At 39.7% G+C, this 15,929-nt stretch overlaps 1 protein-coding gene across 3 annotated transcripts in view; it reads right to left on the bottom strand.

The window, feature by feature from the left end:
- PPM1L (protein phosphatase, Mg2+/Mn2+ dependent 1L) overlaps nucleotides 1-15,929 on the bottom strand; it is a 318,938-nt gene that overhangs the window by 128,641 nt on the left and 174,368 nt on the right. The window contains exons 1-2 of one of the 3 annotated variants that reach the window (XM_055381933.2): nucleotides 3,332-3,744; nucleotides 2,514-2,613 (exon numbers count right to left, since the gene is read on the bottom strand). The exons of the other annotated variants lie outside the window; for them this stretch is intronic. The gene's annotated coding sequence lies outside the window, so the exon portion shown is untranslated. Of the gene's footprint in view, nucleotides 1-2,513; nucleotides 2,614-3,331; nucleotides 3,745-15,929 lie in introns of those variants that run through there. 3 annotated transcript variants of the gene reach the window in all.

Genomic DNA, 15,929 nt, shown 5'->3' with positions numbered 1-15,929 from the left:
AATAAGAAACCAACGTACAGGAATGAAAAAAGCAGTCGCCAAGGAGTTTTTCCTGACTACACTTCTGGAAACTACCAGGAAACAGTGACAACTTCCATATTAATGAGCAGTAATAATCTTAAACTTCTACATGTTTTGGTGAAGCATGCATCTGTAGTTAGCCTTTCCTCCACCAGATGGCACCCATGAATCAAGTGAAATGTTTAACATCTATGACACTCGAAAGGGAAAATGAATAAAGTAGTATAAGCGTGGTTGTCCTCTTGTCTACTACACGAGCAACTGTCAAAATTCACAGCTACGAAAAGCAGAGGGCTGGCTGAACTGAGTTACGAAGTAAGCCTAATAATTCATTCAAGTATTCATTCCTTTAACATTTATCAAATGTTTATCGTACTCCAAGCATTTGCTAATAAACACATAGAGCTAAAAGAAACAGTACTTGACCTCAAAGAGCTTATCACTTAAGGAAGCAGATGACTTGTAAATAAATAACTACAAAAGAATACAACAAATTCTCTAATTGAGAAGCCTCGGAAACACCATGTATTAGTTCATTTTCATGCTGCTGATAAAAACATACCCGAGACTGGGAAGAAAAACAGTCTTAATTGGACTTAAGAGTTTCACACGGCTGAGGAGACCTCAGAATCATCGCGGGAGGTGAAAGGCACTTCTTACATGGCAGTGGCAAGAGAAAAAATGAGGAAGAAGCAAAAGCAGAAACCCCTGATAAACCCATCAGGTCTCGTGAGACTTATTCACTATCACGAGAATACCATGAGAAACACTGGCCCCCATGATTCAATTACCTCTCCGGGGTCCCTCTCACAACACATGGGAATTCTGGGAGATACAATTCAAGTTGAGATTTGGGTAGGGACACAGCCAAGTATGTCATTCTGCCCCTGTCCCCTCTAAATCTCATGTCCTCACATTTCAAAACCAAACATGCCTTCCCAACAGTCCTCCAAAGTCTCAACTCATTTCAGCATTAACCCAAAAGTCCACAGTCCAAAGTCTCACCTGAGACGAGGCAAGTCCCTCCTGCCTATGAGCCTGTAAAATCAAAAGCAAGCTATTTACTTCCTAGATACAATGTGGGTACAGGTGTTGGGTAAATACAGTCATTCCAAATGGGAGAAACTGGCCAAAACAAAGGGGTTACAGAGTCCATGCAAGTCCCAAATTCAGCAGGGCAGTCAAATTTTAAAGCTCCAAAACTATCTTTGACTCCAGGTCTCACATCCAGGTCACGCTGATGCAAGAGGTGGGTTCCCATGGTATTAGGCAGCTCCACCCCTGTGGTTTTAAAGGGTATAGCCTCCCTCCTGGCTGCTGTCATGAGCTGGTGTTGAGTGTCTGCAGCTTTTCCAGGCCCACAGTTCAAGCTGTGGGTGGATCTACCATTCTGGGATCTGGAGGATGGTAGCCCTCTTCTTACAGCTCCACTAGGCAGGGCCCCAGTAGGAACTCTGTGTGGGAGCTCTAATGCCACATTTCCCTTCCACACTGCCCTAGCAGAGGTTCTCCATGAGGGCCCCACACCTGCAGCAAACTTTTGCCTGGGCATCCAGGCAGTTTCATACATCTTCTGAAATCTAGGCAGAGGTTCCCAAACCTCAATTCCTGGCCTCTGCACACCCCTAGGCTCAATACAACATGAAAGTTGTCAAGGCTTGGGGCTTCCACCCTCCGAAGCCACAGCCTGAGCTGTACATTGGCCCCTTTCAGCCAAGGCTGGAGTGGCTGGGACACAAGGCACAAAGTCCCTAGGCTGCACACAGCACAGGGACCCTGCGCGAAGCCCACAAAACCACTTTTTCGTCCTGGGCCTCCAGGCCTGTGATGGGAGGGGCTGCCATGAGGTCTCTGACATGGTCTAGAGACATTTTCCCCATGGTCTTGGGGATGAACATTAGGCTCCTTGCTACTTATGCAAATTTCTGCAGCTGGCTTGAATTTCTCACCAGAAAATGGGTTTTTCTTTTCTATTGCATAGTCAGGCTCCAAATTTTCCAAATGGTTGTGCTCTGCTTCCCTTATAAAACTGAATGCCTTTAACAGTACCCAAGTCACCTCTTGAATGCTTTCCTGCTTAGAAATTTCTTCTGCCAGATACCCTAAATCATCTTTCTCAAGTTCAAAGTTCCACAAATCTCTAGGGCGGAGGCAAAATGCCGCCAGTCTCTTTGCTAAAACATAATAAAAATCACCTTTGCTCCAGTTCCCAGCAAGTTCCTCGTCTCCATCTGAGACCACCTCATCTTGGACCTTATTGTTCATATCATTGTCAGCATTTTTGTCAAAGCCATTCAACAAATCTCTAGGAGGTTCCAGGCTTTCCCACATTTTCCTGTCTTCTTCTGAGCCCTCCAAACTGTTCCAACCTGTGCCTGTTACTCGGTTCCAAAGTCACTTCCACATTTTCAGGTACCTTTTCAGCAACACCCCGCTTTACTGATACCAATTTACTGTATTAGTCCATTTTCATGCTGCTGATAAAAACATACCTGAGACTGGGAAGAAAAAGAGGTTTAATTGGATTTCCAGTTCCACATGGCTGGGGAGCCCTCAGAATCATGGCAGGAGATGAAAGGCACTTCTTACATGCTGGTGGCAAGAGAAAAATGAGGAAAAAGTAAAAGCGGAAACCCCTGATAAACCCATCAGATTTCATGTGACTTATTCTCTATCATGAGAATAGCATGAGAAAGACAGGGCCCCATGATTCAATTACCTCTCCCTGGGACCCTTCCACAACACGTGGGAATTCTGGGAGATACAACTCAAGTTGAGATTTGGGTGGGGACACAGCCAAACCATATCATAACATGTCCAAAGGGATATGTGAGCCAAATTTTGAGGGATGTAAGGAGTTGCTGAGCAGAATAATGGGCTGGGTAGCAATCCAGGTGGAGAGTACATTCTATATAAAGACATAAAGGCATGAAAAACATGGATATTTGGGGTTTAGAATTGGGCTACAGAGCTGCAGAGTTATAGAGCTGGAGGGAAGAGTATGTACGTGTGTTTGGAGGGGAAGGGAAAGGAAATGGCGGAAGATTAGAACTAACAGCAGGCTGGAACTCTATAAGGATACTTAAGAATTTTAATTCTATGATAAATAGCAATAGCTAATATTTATTGAAAACTCTCTATATGTTGAACACTACGCTAAGTGCATAAATGCATTATCTTATTTATTCCTCATTATGACTTTCAAACATATGCACTATTTCTATACCTATTTTTCAGAACCCTGTCATTGCTCTGTCCTTGGGTTCTTGCCTTGGAGCTGCTCTAATAACAGTTGCGCCCCACAACTCACCTGCTTCAAAAGTCTTTAGAAGTGGATAAGGCATGCTGTTTTTGCACAATTCATTCTGTTCCATAGTAAAATGCAGGGCAATAAAGTTCTGTTATTCCAACTTCTGGAAGGAGTCCTGAACAAGACTAGGAAATCTGGGTTCCCAGTCACACAGCAATCAGCCAGTCCTGTGACGTGTGCTCTTGTACACATTACTTAACCTCACTGGCTGTCAGTCCCCTTACCTGTAAAACAGGGGAGTGGGCTGAAGGGATTGGATTAGAAGATCTTCAAAATCACTTTATGTCTTAAATTTTATTCCATAAATTTTAGTTATTTATTTCCCTCTACCAAACTACCCTACTTCGGAGGTGTTAACGAGTAATTTAAGGCAGGCTACAAAGACTCTGCAAAGCCTATATAATCTGGAAATCCTGAGAATTAACCATAATATTGATAGACTAATAGCAGAGTAAAGATAATAGTTCACAGGCTCCTAATATGACTATCTATTTTGCAGCTATCATATTAAGTGGTAATCTTGCAAGGTTAAACTGCATAAACCTAAAGGATAGAAGCATATTGATTATCCAGAAGGTTACAAATATGCTCATATTTTCATGTATCATTGAAACGGAAGTTTCTCCAACACCTCTACCTTAGCTTTGGTGACTTAGCAGCCATCAATTGGTAGTATGACGCCATTATTGAATTAACAGAACCAGCTAAGAAATCAGATGGCTTCAAATTCCTGCTGTCACATTAGGGACAATGAACAAATCTATTTATTAAATAATAGCAATTCTCTTGCTGAGCCTTAAATAAGGCAGCAAAAATGAGACCAAATATGACTGATTTTCAACATTATAAGAGTGTGGTGATAATAAGAAGGAATGATATAAGGATGAAGCAGGAAAAATACTTGTATGGACTTCCTATCAAGAATTTAAAATCACTTAACATTTCAGGACAAGCACTCTTGAGGTCAGTCTTTTAAAATAAATTTAAGTATCAACAAACTTAAACCACACTCTCTTAATTTTATGTAGATCATACCTGCAAAAAGTAATGTTGAACAATAATAAAAATATTAAAACACATACACTTAGAAAGTATCCTGAACTTGAGACACAACAGTTCCTACCATTTAGTGACTCTTCATGTAAATTCATTGTGCTTTGAGGGCATAAAACATTTGGGACCTTGATTATATGGACTTTAAAAAATAGTACAAAGCATTGAAATGCTTTAAGCAGACAATAGCCATTTTATTCCAATTGGGTCAAAGATTTCTCTTACATGTTTTGTTTGTTTGTTTGTTTTTTGTTTTTTTTTTGAGACGGAGTCTTGCTCTGTTGCCCAGGCTGGAGTGCAGTGGCACGATCTCGGCTCACTGCAAGCTCAGCCTCCTGGGTTCATGCCATTCTCCTGCCTTAGCCTCCCAAGTAGCTGGGACTACAGGCGCCCACCACCACGTCTGGCTAATTTTTTGTATTTTTAGTAGAGACGTGGTTTCACCCTGTTAGCCAGGATGGTCTTGATCTCCCGACCTTGTGATCCACCCACCTCAGCCTCCCAAAGTGCTGGGATTACAGGCGTGAGCCACCACACCCGGACTCTTACATGGTTTTGTATTCTTTCATCATTAAATAAAATGGATGATAAATGAGAAAAGTTATAATTCTGAGATGACTATTAAATGAATTTAAATTATTTAACCAGCTCCTGGGAAACGTATTTTATTAGAATATATTCATAGAGTTTACTTTTCTTTTAATTGTGTAAGACTATGTAAATGTAAATACTGAGAGATTTCATTATTTCAAACAAAAGCATACCAGCTTCTACTAGAGGTAAAAAACAAATGAACTGAAATATTTTAGTGAATATAATAAAAATGTTCACAAGTGCTGACAGTTATTGAGCATTTACTGTAGGCCAGGCACTAAGCTAAGAACCACAGATGTATTCTCTCAATTAAACTAAAATTAAGAGGGGAAAGAAACCCACTCAGCCTGAACAAAATTCACACTAGATTGGTTTTTTCAAGTGAAATTCATTCTACTTTTAGAACTATTCTATCAAACATTGTATAACTATCAATACATATGAGGCTCCACCTGTGTGACATGATAAACCATAAGAAAGTAATTTAAAAGGTCAGGATCAATAAGATAATTATAATGACGACAAATGGATTAAACTCTCCTAAAAAGGAAATATAATATCAGGTAGGATTTATTAAGTCCATTTGGGAAACAAAATCTCACAACTGTTTTAAATACTTCATATTTAAGGTTGTTTTCCATTATAATGTTTCTGCCATTAACTAACTGGCATAATTACACAAGCAAAACAGTACGTTAAGAAACAATTTTGTTGATTCTGAAACCATATTTCAAAATACACCCTTGGGAATACTAAACATCCGAGAAACTTTATTCACTTACAGCTGTTTTAGAGAAGCTGTTGCATACATTCTTCACAACATTAGATTGCTACCTAGGGTTGAATGAATCTTGGACCATTAAAATAATGTCAAGAAATTTGATTAAAAAGTCTCCTGGCCAGGCACAGTGGCTCATGCCTGTAATCCCAGCACTTTGGGAGGCCGAGGTGGGTGGATCACGAGGTCAGGAGTTTGAGACCAGCTTGGCCAACATGGTGAAACCCCATCTCCACTAAAAATACAAAAAATATTAGCCGGGCGTGGTGGTGGGCACCTGTAATCCCAGCTACTTGGGAGGCTGAGGCAGGAGAATCGCTTGAACCTGGAAGGCGGAGGTTGCAGTGAGTCGAGATTGTGCCACTGCACTCCAGCCTGGGGAAAAAAAAAATTCTCTCCAAGTTCCCCCACATAACCCTTATAATTGTTAACAGAAGAGGTGGGAGAGACCCAAACAGATAAAACATCTAGAACAACGACCCACTTCAAAGCTCTTCCACACCCTTGACCCAGGTAAGTCTTAGTTTATTGCTGAATCTCCAGATGTGCTTCTTCTGCAGGGCCTGCCCACAATCAGATGCAGGCCTGAGAGACCAATGGTGGCTGAGGACACAGCAGCTGGGATTGCCAGCTTTACTGGATTGTTCAGATGTTTTTCTGATTTTTCTACAAGACTACAAAACATGAACCATTCAAAAAGGAAAATGCATTCTTTAAAGCAGATTTAGTACAATGGCTTGATGACATTTTCCAGCAGTGAAGCAGCTAGTAATTAAATATCAACGAGTTAATGACCTAGCTGACTCAATGAACTTTGATTTGGTACAATTAGGACTCCATCACTGAAGCTTCTGCTTTCAGGTAGCACAGCTTCAGGCCTCAGGACAAGTCTGCTGGGAAAAACAAACAGCGGAGCCGCAGCCTCCACCATTTATGCAACACTAGTGCAGTATTGCTTAAGCATATGCTATCTCACTTTTTCCAAGGTCTCTGCTGCACTGCAGTATTTCTGGCCCAGCAAACTCTATCTGATGGATCACTACTTTTTTAACTATGCTAAACCAAACAAGAAGGGGGCATGTATATACACATACAGATGTACGCACCCAGTCACTCTCCTAGCCTCCTTACCTCCAGAAAGGTTACCCTGACTGTTGTAAATTATACCATTCTTTAAAGAAGATTAAGTTAGGGTGGAGATAAGAGCAACAGATCAGAATCTAAACTACATCTTCAGGATGACAGAATTAAACGATTGCCAATATAAAGTTAACAGGAGTTATTATTTATAATCAAAAGAAGTTGAGCAGTCCCTGACGACTACATATTTGGTTTTGCAAGCTCTCTGGATGGTCCCAAGCAGCTCAGCCACTGCTGAGTAACACACAGGTCTTCACTCATGCCAGGGTTATATGATTTGTGACTTACCTTCAGGGTTTGGGACTTAAAGGCTTTTGTTTTCATGTAACTATGTTTTGTCCATATCTAGATACATTTATATTGTAGAGAAAACATCATACAGCCATTAAAACATGATTTAATGATGTGATCTTTTTTTTTTTTTTTTGAGACAGAGTGTCACTCTGTTGTTGCCCAGGCTGGAGTGTGATGGCACAATCTCAGCTCACTGCAACCCCCCTGGGCTCAAGTGGTCCTCCTGCCTCAGCCTCCCAAGCAGCTGGGACTACAGGCATGCACCACCATATCCAGCAAATTTTTGTACTTTTTGTGGAGACAGGGTTTCACCACATTGCCCAGGCGTGTCTCAAACCCCTAGGCTCAAGTGATCCACCCACTTCGGCCTCCCAAAGTGCTGGGATTACAGGTGTGAGCCACTGTACCCGGCCAATGATGTAAAATATTTATAGTATATTGGTAACTGGAAAAAAAAAGTTCACCAAGCTGTCCTATAGCCTGAATCCATATACGCATAAAATAATGATGTATATCATTACAGAACCTCTAGCAATAGTTGTTCTTTTGGAGTGAAGGAATTACATGAGACATTTTTTTCCTTCTCTAAGTTTTCTGTATTTTTAAGGATTTCTACAATGAACATGTATTATTTTCATTATAACATAATGTTGGATGGAAATAATGGAAAGAAGGGAAGAGAAAAAAACAACAGATCACACCACCTCTTTCTCTCAGAAGACTGAGCAAGCAAACACTGAATGTGTAATCTTCTCTTAAATTTATCACTTAAATGTTAACCTTCCCTCATTTCCACTTATTTGACTTTGGTCACAGCAGGAGGCCTACCAAAAAAGTATTTGGGGTGGGGAGCACAGAAAATCAAAAGCTAAAAATAAGTGTTTTACACTAATATCAGCACAGGAGGGGGATGCCATGAGGCATTCTTTTTGAACACAGCTTAATGGTTGCCACTTTTTAAAAAATTGATCATCCAGATTTCTTATTTTCATATCTTCAACTTGTCAACTTACATCTAAAATGAATAATGTGCTAAAGTTAAAAACATTTGCTCTTGTTACCCTCTGGCTTTAAAAGAAACAAGGGGACAAATTCCCTGTAGAAATAGGATTAATGACATATGGTAATTACACTATTAGGTTGAAATATCCATAACAGCATAAACCTCCATTAAACACATTTCTCGGGAGGCACTTTTATTAAAGATAAATTCAGTCATTTTAAATTCACAAATACAAAGCTATGTATCAAAATCTTTTTTTATGTAATCAGATTGAGTCATTCATTCCACCATTCCTGGCTCAGAAACATTTCAAATAAAGACAGGAAGAAAGGTTATACCCCAGGCAAGAGACAATACATTTGCAGATGCAATATTTGAAGCTGTGAATTAAAAAAAAAAGTCAAGGCAACAAAAAGAATGTATGCTTTCTATTTGCATGCTGCAAATTCTTGGTCAGCTGTGGCTTATTACCCACCAACTTCCCTAGCTCCCATGTCTCCCATTCCTCCAAATAATGAGGAGGCAAGGAAGAGAGGGAGGTGAGGGATGCTCAAACAGGGATAATGAAAAATGATAATGGAACAACAAGAAATGCAACAAACAAGAAGAGCTCTTGTCCTTCCATTTTATACCACTTATCATCAGGTGTCTGAAGATACCTTTATGCTTACCTTATTTTTGTTTCAATTTCATTTTTAATTGCCTTGTTTTCTATTGGGCTTAATTTTGTGAACAATTCAAAAACTTTTCTAGAAATAGGTAGATATAAGTCCTATGTAAATAACAAAAAAAATTCACTCAAAATATAGCATTTCAAATTATAATAAAATAAAAACAACAAATTGCTTTCTGTGCCATTTCTATCAACAAACAGCTAATACTCAGTTCTCTAAAAAATGGCATATAATACAAGGCAATTTTATCTAAGAAATTATGATTTTATTAGAAAACAAGTACAGATGTGCCTCACTTTCTCAACTACAAAAAAATGTAAATAGAAACTGAATTTGTGTTAATCATACTCCCTTCATGGATCTCTTATAAAGAAAATAACCTGTGTTGCAAATACTGGGTTCCATTCTGCTTGTTTTAAAGGGAAAGAGAACTAGCACGTATTAAAAGCCTACCATAACACCTGGCAGTGTGTTAAGCATTTTCACAGTGTTTATCATTTAATTATCACAGCCATTTCCCGATGAGAAAACTGAAGCACAAAAAGATTAAATTCCCCAGGTTGTTTAGCAGTGAATGATGAGGCTGAAATTCAAATTCAGTTCTATTTCAAAAGACACGTTTTTCTAATATACACGACCTCCTGGAATATCTCTATTAGTGGCAGCCATGCCATAAAACATTTACCCAGCTAGACACACAGGTAAGATGCCATGAATCTTGGTCTAAGGATAAATGAACTTGGGGAAAATGATTTAATAGACTAAGATCAGCCATGCATATCATACTCAAAAACAGACAAATGGCAATAATAATCATTTATCAAATGTGAAGATTTTGATCATTTAAAGGAGTCTTCATCCTATAAGATTACTTCATGTATTTCCCCAACAATTCTGAGAAGCAGTGAGGCAGGTATTATCACCACCCTCAGCTTGTAGCTAAGGCAACTGAGGCATACAGCAACTAAACAACTTACCCAAATAAGACTATAGGTGACAAAATAGAAGTCAGAAACAAAGTTTCTTAATGCACTGTCCAGCACTATGTCTCTTATGCAGCATATGGGAAATAATTTTTATCAAAATAAAACTTCTGATAGCTTGAAGAGGTGCCAAGCATTCCCTGTAGCCCATACTTTAAGCAGATATTATATCACAGTGGAAATACAGGCTTTTCTCATTCCATCCTATTTCAGTCAAGTCAAATTGCTCTGTGTTCATAACATGCTCAAAACCATATTCATTTTCTTGCTTTCTTGAAGAAAACCTTAGGTAAATTTTTTTTTTGAGAAAACATACATAGCTAAAAAGGTTTTCCTCACTCCTCCTTCCCTTGGATCCCTGCCTTGAAATAAAATAAATTAGTGGAAGAACTGACCATAAAGAATGAGAAAGAGCAAAAAAACAAAAGAATGACTCCTCTGCAAGAGCTCTTCAAGTTTGGCATTAAAAAAATCTCTGAGAAGGCAGAATTGACTACTTAGAGAAAGTATTATACACAAATTTATATTCCAATAAACAGTGATGTTTCTCAAAGTAGCCTTTTTAAAACAAATTCTTAGCTCTACTTAAGAAAAGTATAAAGCACCATCTGAAGAAGAAAACATTTTGGAAGAATAGGTTTGCATCAAAACCCTGGAAAATACTACATCCTAACCTAAGGATATTTAGATACTGACTACTGGTATTTAATTTTAATTAGGAACATATGTGAACTGAAAACAAGGACAAATAGTGAGACCCACCCTTTATGTATCCTCCACCAAGAATGCCTTCCCCACACATACCAAACTAAGTTAGGAGATCCCTGCTCTTCTCCCATCCTTTTCTTTTTCTTCTTGCCACTTAGCACAATTTATAATTGGGCATGACAATGTGTGATGTCTTGTTTCCCCCATTAGATAGCAAAGTCTATTTTACCACTATAGACCTACTGGCTAGCATAGTGCCTTGGAAAAATAGTACCTACGATTATTACTATTCAGTAAATAATCGCTGAATGAACTAAATGGATAAATGAGGACGTGTGGATTCCAGGTGACGGGTGCAGCTTCCCATTTGATCTCTCCTGTTCTCTAGCAATTTCTCCAACCTTTGAGTGGAGAAAGTACTTTTCTGGTGTGGTACAGTATGGTCAATCAGCTTGTGCACATAGGCAAAATACCATAACCACAAAAACCTACACTGAGTATGTGGACATGGTATGTGTCTGTACAAACTTCAGGCTGCCGAAACCAAAAGGCAGAGAAATATTGGCTGCCTGAGCAACTCTTATTTTTTATTTCAAATGTTTGTCCCCTACTGTCTTAATTAGTGTCATTTATACATTTAGTTAGAAGAGCATGTAACTGAACCTCTCAGCTTAGAAATGCATTTTAAAACTTTTTTTGTCCCCTGTCTTAAACTATAGCCTTAAAATGTACCTTAAAATTCACTGTTTCCCTCTCTTTCCCACTCCCTGGCACTCTGCACTTATCTAACCATATGCTTGCTTAGAAATTCAAGGGGTAATCTTGAAATGAACCAGGCATGAAGACTTAGGTATGGAATTCTCCCTCACTTAGAGGTTACCTCAAGGCAGTGAATCTACAACCCAGCCGCAACCAAAATGGCACCAGCTCACACTCCAGGCATGTAAGAACTGAAGACGGCCATCAGAAAGTGACATGCAGACCCACAGCATGCACCACTCCCGTGTGTTTCCCATACCAAGCTTCCCTCTTAAACTCCTTCACTCCGCCTAAAATTTTGAGATGGTTCCTTTGAGGCTTCAGCCTGGTCATGTCTTCTGTTGGCATTTGAATAAAACTGCCTTCCTTGCACCATATCTCACCTCTCATGTATTTGGTTTTTCAGGTGGGGAGCAGCTAAACCGGAATTCGGTTACAAGCAGTACAAATTGGAAGCTGTGTATTATGAACAATACTACCTCAACTAAGTAATAAAGTATGAACTAACGAGATACAGAAACAAGTCACTCAGGCTAGCCCCCATAAATCTCTTGCAAATGTTTTCATCTTCAAGAAGTACAACCACATTTTATTCTCTCTTTTGTTTCATTCAGTCCTCGTATGTCTTCAGGGCAAAGGGAGTTAATTCCCTACATTTGTGTAGCACTTCACAGTTTACAAAACACTTTTTTTTTTAAGGGACTGCTGAATTAGAAATTTCAACACAGATACCAAGATATGTTCATGAAATTCCACTCTGAAGTTCCAGGCCCACGTGTACATTTGTAAAAGAAACACTTTGCGACCTGTTTTGTGGTTCTAAAAAGCCCTAACCCACATTCAAAATGAAAGAGCCAAAAGTATGGAAATCAAGGGAGAGTTTCTGAGGAAGGTTTCTTGGGAGCACAGTGTCCCCCTTCTCACATGTAACACAGAGGGATGAGTGATGGTGATGTGGGCAAGTCAGGAGACAGGGGCCTCAAAAGGGCTGGCATGTGCCCCTACAGTTAGGAGGGGATATATGTGTGACTCCTGCCCGGAAAAGCTGGAAGAGCAGAAGCTGAAGGAGGGGTGGGAAGGTGGTGGGGACTGTGCTAGACTGGCCTGCACTCCCAGTGCTTGTCTGTCCAGGATCATGAGTGCTCCCTGTGGACAGATGTGAGCCACAAGGGGGAGAGAGCTGGCCTGAAGCCACTTCGATCCTGCCAGAGGACTGCCTGGAGCAGTGAAAGTATCTCACAATGGAGCATTTATGGAACAGATTGCTGAAAACCAGGATATGGGGAAAATGCACTGACTACACTACAAGTAAATAAAATGAAGAGGGTAGGCATGGCAGAAACTCACAGTGACCAGCAGGAAGAGTCAGCTTTAAACACTTAACTAGGCACTGAAGCATGAAGCCATGTGTCACTATCAGCCAAGTAAGCACTTTCCTGCCCCCTCTCTTTTCCTCTCCCTCTTTTCCTTCCTTTTCCAGCTTAGACCCTGCAGGATCAGCAACTAGCAAGTGGAAACTTAAGGTAGACAGAGTTTCTAACTGTCAAAGGTCTTAACTGGGGAAGGGAAACTGAGAGAAGATTTAACTCAAATCAACTTTGAAGTTTTGAGTACCTCATGGAATTGGCCATTCTACTCTGATAATTTCCAACTAAAAGTCATTGTAATAAAGTATATTACTTAAAATTAAGAGAAAAATCATAGGACCACCCAAGTTTTCATTTTGGGGTAGGGAGGAGCTTCCTCTACTGAATACACTCTAATTGGAAAATAGGAAACAAAATAAAAATGCTTTCTGGTTAGACCCCTTGAATCTTGTTTTTCTCAATTCACTGGTTACTAGATGAGTTGAAACTCTTTCAGTCAGCAAATCATAGAATCCTGACAAGCTACCTTAACCCCTAAAAGGGAATTTTGAGACTAAAAGCAAAACAAAACAAAAAACTGCTGTAAACATAGGAGTTAGGTTTGCCTCAAAGAAAACTAAATCAGAAACTTAGACCCCATCTGCCTTGCATCTCTGCCTTAGATCTGCTTGTCTTCATCGATTTGTGCTGCTATAACAATATACGACAGAGTAAGCATTTTACAAAGCAAATTTATTATCTCACAGTTCTGGAAACTGGGAGGCCCAACATCGAGGTATTCGCAGGTTCAGTCTCTGGCGAAGGCCTGTTCTCATAGATGGCACCATCTAGGTGTCCTCGCATGGTAGGAGAGAAAGAGGGACAAAAGGACCTAGCTAGTTCCCTCCAGCCCTCTTATAAGGTCACTAGTCCCATTCTTGAGGGCTCTGCCCTGGTGACTTAATCATCTCCTAAAGGCCCTACCTCATAATACTGTGCATTGGGGATTAAGTTTCAACACAAACTGTGGTGAGTACATAAATATTCAAACATAGCACTGATACTCTTTGTATGCTATCATATTCTCTCCAATAGAGGGAGTCGGAAGGTAGCAATTGGCTACCAGTAGCTCCAAACGCTGATCCTTACAGCAATACCATACTAGAGAAAAACGCCTCTCAGGATGGCATTGAAAAATCCCACAGGAAGACTCTAGTTGGCCCTGTTTCAATCATGTGGCCACCTCCTGAGCCAATCACTGTGTTGAGACGAGGTGAGGTACCAGGCCATATGCCCTGTGGTCAGGATGGGTGTGCAGTCTGTTGCGAGAAGTGAAGAAGGGTGCTAGGCAGATTAAATACTTGAACCCCACCCCACAATTTTACATCCATTATCTCATTTTATCCATACTTTAGAAGGGAAAAACTAAGGAACGTATCCAAGGTCATACAAAAAAGCAAGAGTTTAGCTGCCTATGGAACCCAGATCATCGAACTGTAAATCTGGTATCCTTTCCAATACTCTAAATCTCTCCTTTAAAATATTTTCTAGAGCAAATAGATCTAATTCATTTGATATCTCCCAACAGGAAAGTAGATTAAGTGACTTCAAATGTCACTTACCTCTAACATTCTAAAATTGTTCACTAACTGGTTTAGTCCAGGCTTTGTGGTATGATCTGGAGTCATTCATTCTCTATTTAATTAATTCATTCAATACACATTTACTGGGTACCTACTACACACTATGTGCCAGACACTCTTCTCTTTCTGTATTGCTCATCTAGGAGCCCTAATACTAAACAAAGCCACTAAACCACATAACAACTGCCTGACCAAAAATAGAAAAAAAAAGTACAATAAATTCATATAGTCACTGCTTAAAAGTAGCCATTAGTGACAAATTTCATTCGACCAGCTACCAGAGGGAGAGAGGCAAATAGCTTTTCTCATAGACATGTTAACCACTAACACACACACACACACACACACACACATACACATAGGGAAATGAAAGATCTCATGAAATCGAGAAATTTTTCATGGTATAAAAATCACATAATATGTAACAGTTTCACTACCAATGAGTATAAATCTCTAGTTTAAAAAGAAAATTCATCAGCATCAGACTACAGACACAGCTATAAAGTAAAGGAAGAAAAAAATGCTATGTAGGGTTTTTTTTAGACCTTAAATGTTGTTGTTCAAAAGTTCCTCTATGTTATGATTTTGTGATTGCTCCCTATTTTAAAAATATCCACAGCATGTATTAAACATCCATCATATCACACCAGACAACTTCAAAGACACAACTGGAAATTACTTTGCTTTTCCAGCTGTACTTTCTTGAGAGAGCTTCTGGTTAGAAAAGATAACACAGCCCAGCTTTGCTTCTGGGCCTTTGTTGACGTTGGTGTATTAAAGTAATACAGGTTAGGGTTTTCTATCTTTAAGTCATGGGATGTTCCTTGCACATATGTCTGGCAAAGGTAAAGGTGCAGAAAAAGGCCTCCTATCCCATTGTCTTTCAGAGCTTCTATTTACACGATATTAACACATTCGCCTTAGGTGGAAAACCTAACAAGTCTGACTTTCTTGATTCATCTGCAAAATGGAAATAATATATGCTGTGACGCACTGAGGATCAATGATTATTTATAGGACTAAACAAGCTCCTTGGAATATACTTGAAATAAAACACGCACAAGTGCCTTGCCTCTTAAAGAGGTTCCTTTATCAATGTATGTTTTACATATCCAACAACCCAAGCAAGTCAGGAGAGCTCAGGTGAATGCTATCATAATGACCAACTATTCTGGGTCAGAATGCAGTCCTGTGGCTTAGTATCTTGACTTTGTACCCACCACCCACAGCCACCACTGGCATAGCATATTCATAGCAGAGCCCAGAAAAGGAATTTCTCACATTGAAACAAACATCCCCCTACTTAATCAGAGGGAGCCATAGTCAGCACAGCTAGCAGATTCTTTTGCTCCAAAGTCAATTCAATGTACACTTTTGTTACCCCGGAACATATTCAGCATGGGGTAGCCATTAAGGGGGGAGGTTCTAAGAAGTCCTTGGCTTTAAAAAGCTTAAACTCTTGGTGTGCAGACTGCCTTATCGAAATGAAACAAAAGAGCAATCATGCAGTGGAAAGAGATCTGAATTAGGGGTTCTGGTTCCAGGTTTACTATTTATCAGCTTTCATATCAACACAGCAGTCTTCTCACTGCATTCATTTTCAAACAAGGACCTAGCTAGATT

This window comes from Gorilla gorilla, chromosome 2, assembly GCF_029281585.2.
Source record: "Gorilla gorilla gorilla isolate KB3781 chromosome 2, NHGRI_mGorGor1-v2.1_pri, whole genome shotgun sequence".
NCBI lineage: Eukaryota > Metazoa > Chordata > Mammalia > Primates > Hominidae > Gorilla > Gorilla gorilla.
This window is presented reverse-complemented; position numbering and strand designations above follow the sequence as displayed.